At 32.5% G+C, this 7,394-nt stretch overlaps 1 pseudogene; it reads right to left on the reverse strand.

The window, feature by feature from the left end:
* Positions 1–4,127: 4,127 nt before the first annotated feature.
* On the reverse strand, positions 4,128–6,592 carry LOC107027656 (annotated as a pseudogene).
* Between the last annotated feature and the right edge of the window lie 802 nt (positions 6,593–7,394).

The following is a 7,394-nucleotide window of genomic DNA, read 5'->3' on the forward strand; positions in this document are numbered from 1 at the left end:
CTAGCTTCCACATTACACCTGCTTATTTTTTGTCCTAACAGTTTCTTCTACATGACACATCATCAGTAAAGTAATAGGAATAAAAAATCACCGGTTTCTCTCTCATTACGACCTTGAACAACTAATCCTTCAATCTCTCCCCTTTGCTTAATTGTTTGCTTGAAACTGCCAATTTTTTCTGCATGTATATATGTATATATATGTTAATAAAAGACATGGTGAATATATATTACTTAGTGAATATTTCAAATGGATATCTCTCAAATGGATACACTCATCTTTTTTGAACCGAACCTCCGAGGCAAGCCTCTTGTACAAGGTAAATTGGAAGATGTTCAATCACATCAAAGAAACCACATGGAAATATCTTCTCCAACTTAGTAGTAATAAAAATAATATTTTCCTTCATCCTGTCTTAAACTACTCTCCAACAACTTTACAGAACACAAATCTTTTAAAAAAGATTTATCTTTGTAATTGGTTTCCATATCATTTCGGGTAGATGACTAAAAGGGATAGGAGTTAATGTTTCCATGAACACATGACAATCATGAATTTTCATACCTATCAATTTTCCTTCATTCATATATGCTCCCTTTCCTAAATTCGAAGCATAGCCCTCCGGCATCCTCAAATCTTTAATCCACTCACAAATTTCACGTTACTCATGCAATGTGAATGAAAAGCTAAGTTTGGCTTAACTATTTTACCATTTTGTATTTACTGCAGACATAACTCTTTTCTCCTACAATATTCCTTTATGTCCCTTCTAGCTTTTTTATTGTCTTTCGTCTTACCCTTAACATCCATCACTATGTTAAACAAATTGTCAAAATATTTTTTTTCAATATGCATCACATCAAGATTATGCCATAGCAGATTGTCCTCCAATATGGAAATTCCCAAAATATTCTTTGTTTGGTCCAATTATGTTCAACACCATATCTAGGAAGTCTAGAAGGTGAAGCATCTGTAAATTAGGTAATTTAGAAACTCTATCCCAAATTTGATGCACTATGAGTAATAGAGGTATGGGTCTCTTTAAACCTTTAGTTTTCTAAATGCACTTTTAATTTTTCTAAACTCATGGTCCATTGACAAGAATTGAAGATGACAATCAAACTATGTATTTTTTGTGCCATGCTTTAAAGTGAATGTCTTACTATTTTCCATGCAATACGAACATACTAGCTTTACAACTGTCATCCATTCAAACAACATCATGTATAAAATAAAATCATTAATAGTCCATATTAAAGAAGCACACATAACAAAATTCTGCTTAGTTGATTTATCATAAGTCAAAACGCCTTCAAACCACAATTGTTTGAGCTCATATATCAATGGTTGTAGATAGACATCAATCAAACTTTTTGGAGTACGGGACCTGAAATAACACAACTTAGAAATATGTAGAGACTGGCCGGTCATGCATATTTCAGGAGGAAGAGTATAAAGAGTAAGATATACGGTCCGACATGAATAAGGCGAAGCAGTATTCGAGAATGGTGTGAAGCCATCTGCACACAATCCCAATCTAACATTTCTTGGTTCACTAGCAATATTAAGATAATCATTATCAGAATCTGTCCATGCTTCACCATCAGATGGATGAGACAAGACACTCGACAACCTTCTAAATTCACAATATGATATCATATGTGGAGCTGACCTAATTTATGCATACAACCTATTTAACCTAAGAACAAGAGTTAGATAAGGAATCGCCTTAATAGGGACTATCTTTTCCATCAGAGTCCTCTTATAACGAGCATGTCCATAAAACTTACAATTTTCTAATTCACTATCAGTCTTTTAAAACAACATGCAGCCATTAACACAACAGTGAATTCTATGATATATCAATCATACCTTGGAAATTAAACGCTTTGTCTGATAGATGTTCTTAGGTATGTTAAACCTTGGATTAACTAGTTCACCCAAACATCAACCATTCAGTCCATATCTGCGCTAGGAACATTCCAATCTGATTTAATATTCATTAATCTAACCGCAATATATCATAGAAACATCTTGCTTCTTCATAAGGAGCTTCATCAAAATATTGTTCGTATTCCATCCCACCTTGAATCCAAAAAGGATCATTGATCATTTCATGAACCCTATAATGTTCAAACTTATCATGTTCAACCCTATCATGTTCAACTATATCCAATTCTACCCTAATATTTCATGTTGTACAAGCATATTATATTTATCCACAGGGATCGAATTATAAAACATATCATCCAATCAATATCTTTCTCCATGATCAATCCATATAAAATATCTAGGTTTAAATCCATTACGGTACAAATGAACCATAATTGTATCTAGTTTTAAAAAAAATTAAGTACTTACATGCAACACAATAACACCTAACAAATCCACTATTCTTGAAAATATCAAGTGCTATTGAATGATCAAGAAAATCTCTACCACGGTCAATAAACTTAGGTTTTATACCAACACCAATTTCATAATGCATATTATACATCCACAATGATGATTCATCAATAAAAATATAGATATTCAATTATATTATAAATTAAATTGGTAAAACGGTTTGGTGGAACCTTTTACTTTTATGAGTTTGTATTATGAATTATTCTATTTACCTGTTTTTCAACTGAACCCTTAAACTCAATAAAACACAATTTAACAAACTCTTCTGACCATTGGCTAAGCTTATGTGGTGGAAGATATCTAAATTATCAAAAGTGTGCAACTACACACCTATTAAGGCGAGTGAGGAGCTTTGAACTTGAGAAATTTTTTAAAATTATAAAGATATAACTTTTTTAAACCATTAATTAAAAAAACCTCCTTTTTCACCCATGACACCTCCTTTTCAACTATATCCACGTCCTGCCCAACCCCTTTTTATTTCTTTTCACAATCTATTTACATCTACTTAGATGATCTTCGACACTTCCTCGATTCCACTAATCACCGACAGAGGGAGAGAGAAGTGTAGTTGGTCACTGGATAGGAGAACGAGGTGAGTGAGGGTTCAAAGATCTAATCATGGCGGCAAAATGGTGATGGTGTGCGGCGAATATGAAGGTGAAACAGGTGAGGGTGTTTGTTTAGATGTGATGTGGTGGCTTAGGTTGTTGGTTTTGTGGAGGTTGGAGGAGGAAAGGAAAATGGTGATGATGTGCAGCAAAGATGAAGGCGGAAAGAATATGAGTGGCTTCGCCGGTGAAAATGGTGATGACGGTGATGACTTGGTTCACGTGAACCAATGGGAATGAAAATTTTTTTATGGCTTTTACTTTAAAGAATATAATTAAATTTTTATTATTTTACCTTTAATCAAACAATTTGGATTAATAATTTTAAAAATAATTATGACATGACATTAATATATCTTATGTGGATATGACATGTCACTTATGTAAAAGAGAGTGAGTTACACACATGGTTGGAAGGGTTCAAATGTTCATTTTGATTGAGTTTAAGAGTTCAGTTGACAAATGATTAAGTGGAAAGGTTCACAATACAAACACATACAAGTATAAGGGTCCACTGGACTATTTCGCCTATTAAATTTAATAAAAATTTTACTACATTAATTAGTTTTTAGTATATATTTATAATAATTACTAAATAATTAATGATTAATCTTCTCTCTTCTCTTAATTTTTTTTGATATCTTAGGTACTATACTAATCAGATAGTGAGTATTCAATTTAGGTATATGTTGAGAACCAATTGGGATAACCTGTGAAATGCACTTAGGTTTTTGAACTGTTAATTGATATTTCGATCAAGGAAATAAAGTTCTAATTACACATAAAGTTATATGATTTTGCTGCTCTTTGAAATTAAATCGATAGGCTAAAGCAACTCAGTAAATTAATTATTTTTTCACTAAGCTGATGAAAAGTTTCTAAATTAGTAACTTCAAATTCTCATAACAATTAAATGAATTCATTCTCTTGTGTTTTGGAGATTTGGTTCTCGTGAAATTCAAACTTTAGCCTTACCTGCGACATATTTGGGAATTGTTATGAAGACTGACAATATAAAGATAAAGATTTAAGTTTCAGATACTTTAAAAAGGAAAAACTCAATCATCCATGAGCATGACTAACTTTAATGTCACAGAGAAAGAAGTAGCTCTAAACTAAAGTGCATATTGTCATCAGTTTTCTGTAACTTCTTTGTTCAAGGAACATTTTTCTTTTTGGCTCGTGGGTTACTTGCCACTCTCTTGCTACTTTGAGAAAGTGCTTCTTGTAATCTTGATGGTGGAATATAATTTTTTCCCATGAAAAGTGGTCTTGTACCTTGTCTGGAATGATCACCAGTTTCTTCTAAAACGAATGCAGTACTCCTCAATTAATCTTGTGATACACTTGATTATTCTTTAAGCTGATTGACCTACAATATACAAACGAAATAAGTCAACTCATAAGATTTGTTACAAACAACATAAGTTGAAAACAAGAAAAGGTAATTACAATTTGTTAAGTAACAAATGAGGAGTTGGGATGCATTGATATCACACTCTCAATAATGGTGTTTGAAACCTACAAGAAGAAAATATGTTTAATGTTATTATCCTTGTGAAGTAAATCAATTTATTTGATTACTTTCTTTTGATTCTAATTTACTAAGTGTAGAAGGGCCTTCTTTTTCGACTTGTTGATGGACTGCTCATTGTTAAACTTCAGAGTGGATACTTCCCATAAGACTACGGCACTTTCTACTATTGCACCCTAATTTTCCACATGAGCCACACTTCTTTTTCCTGCCTTTTCTTGATGCTTTTAACAAGGTATGCTTTCTAGAATCAGATTCTTTTTTAGTTGTCTCATCGATTCCTCTCTTCCTTAATTTTCTTGGTCTGCCTAGTTGTGCTTCATATATGGGTGGCAGAGGTGGTTCCATCCCTGTCTTAGGCATTGCTCAGTGCTAGCAATTGACGAAATGGATGGTCTATAACTTTTCATATACTTCTCAACTGTGTAGCATTCATGAACATATATATCGGGTTCATCCTTCTTAATCCATATAGTTGCAATAGCATGACTACAAAGAATTCCTGTTAATCCCATCTCCTACAAGAATGGGTTTTCTCCTTAAAATCGACAGAGTATAGTCTAAGATAGATATCCTCAATTTCATAGTAGAATTGGTCATAGTTAATGGCAATACATTAGGTAGCTTTAGCCGTATTTTTCTCTAGCTTTAACATGATTTTTGGGTAGATTCGTTGGCAATACTTCAGCTTCTGTCTCAGTTCTTTTGAAGTTTGGACATCATATATATCCTAATTAATTTAAGCATTGTCCAAGTATACTTATCTCTTGCATGTATAAGTATACTGTTGAATAACTCACACAAGTTATTTAATAAAACATCACATTTTGGAAAAGAAGAAAAAACAGTTCTTGACCAGTTAATGGGAGATTTATCAATAAACCATTCAGGGTCTCTTGAATCTAATTTTCCATCTCTTCCATATGCTTGGAGAATTCAGGTTCTGTTGTTGCCCTGGCAGCTTTCCATTGTTATCTGTTATTGTTTGTCCTCTAAAACCTTCAGTTTTGGAATTATTGTGTAAATGCCTCACACAAAATCTATGTGCAACATCTGGCATTATCTCATCAAATATTGGTATTAGACCTTTTTGCTTATCAGAAATGAAAGTTCATGCAAAAGGATTTCGTGAGATTTCAAAGTCTTCATCAAGAAGTGTAAAAAACCAACTCCATGTTTCCGTCAGTTCAACTTCCACTACTGCGAATGCAATAGGATATATGTTGTCGTTTCCATCAAATTCTACTGTTGTCAATAACTGACTCCCTTTTTGATGCCCTTCCAAATAACATCCATCAAACCTTATTATGGGTCAACATCCAACTAAAAAACCTTGTTTGCAAGTTGCATAACATATATAGTCTTAAAAATCTTTTTCTTCTATTGACCATTTTTTTGGACTTTCATCCAATTTCAAGATACATGTGGTCCCTGGATTACTCCTAGCTCAGCATAATAATCCCATAACATATCAAATTGCTCTTCTTTAGTCCCTCTTATTACATCTAATGCCTTCTTCTTTTCCATATAAGCTTGATTTCGAGTAATGGTACTATTATGAGCCCTCATTGCATGAGTTTGAAATACTTTTATTCCCCAATTTGGATTAATTCTAAATTCTTTTATGTACTTCTTAGCTAAAAACCAGAGTGGATAGCCTTATTATCTCTTTGATTGCTACAAGAATGGAAGGCCTATTCTCTTTATCTTGAAAGGTTAATCTTGATTAGGCTTTGATGCAAATATGAATCATATTTGACACCTTACAAGTTGCCCTCGATCTTGTACTTTCATTATTTTGTAACTTGATGTCTTTTTTTGGTAACACGACTTGTACCTCAACTCCCCACGTGAATTCTTTTCTATTACTGAAAATCATATTAAGCGCAACCTTAAATTTTGGATCCTGTGAATCCCTAGTTTGATTAAAAATGGTTCTTTTATGATTTTCATCATCTGAATCTCCATGTGAACTCATTAACTCCTCATATGATGTAGCAAAGTCATCTTCTTGAGTGTCGTTAGGAAACATAGCCAACATTGAAACTAAACCATTCTACAGTAAAGTCGATGGTTTTATCAAAAATCACATCATCTTCGTCCATTGAATCATCAGAGTCATGAATTGACTCACATTCTCTACTTGTGGCATCACTCTCATCACTTTTCTCAATTATATTTACATCTATCAAACCTTCTTCGTCTTGTAGTGGTCTCTTATCATAATCAACTACATCATAGTTCCATTGGTCCTTATTGTGTGCTCGACAAATATTTCCACCTCTCTACTGTCAGGCATTTCATTGACAAGGTTATATATATCGAAATAAATTGATAATGCCATATATTTTTCTCAAAATAAGGTTCGGACTTGACCAAAATTTCACTTTCCTATCATTAACATTCATCCTTTTCATACACCTTCTCATTTGAATGATGGAATTTCCATCTCCCTTCTAATAATCATAATAAGTGATATGTCCATCAACATAGTTCATCACTGGGTCAAAAACCCACCAACCCTTATAATGTTGTTTGATAGTGTACATATTTGAATCTTCACCTTCATTTGTTGTGCGGAAAAAAAAATAAGAATATATTGGATTTACTATAAATAGCTCTAACAAAAAATAATACAAATCCAACAGAAAACCAAAACAAGTTGAATTATCACTGTATTGTATTTAAAGAAAATCAATACGAGCATAAAACTAGACCCAACAAGCTAATGACAATAACAATATATTCATAATATAATTTAGAATATATTTTTTAAAAATGATTGATTATATAGAATCCAACAAAATTATATTGTTGAATTAATAATCTTATAACTAAATTTA

This window comes from Solanum pennellii, chromosome 8, assembly GCF_001406875.1.
Source record: "Solanum pennellii chromosome 8, SPENNV200".
Taxonomy (NCBI): Eukaryota; Viridiplantae; Streptophyta; class Magnoliopsida; order Solanales; family Solanaceae; genus Solanum; species Solanum pennellii.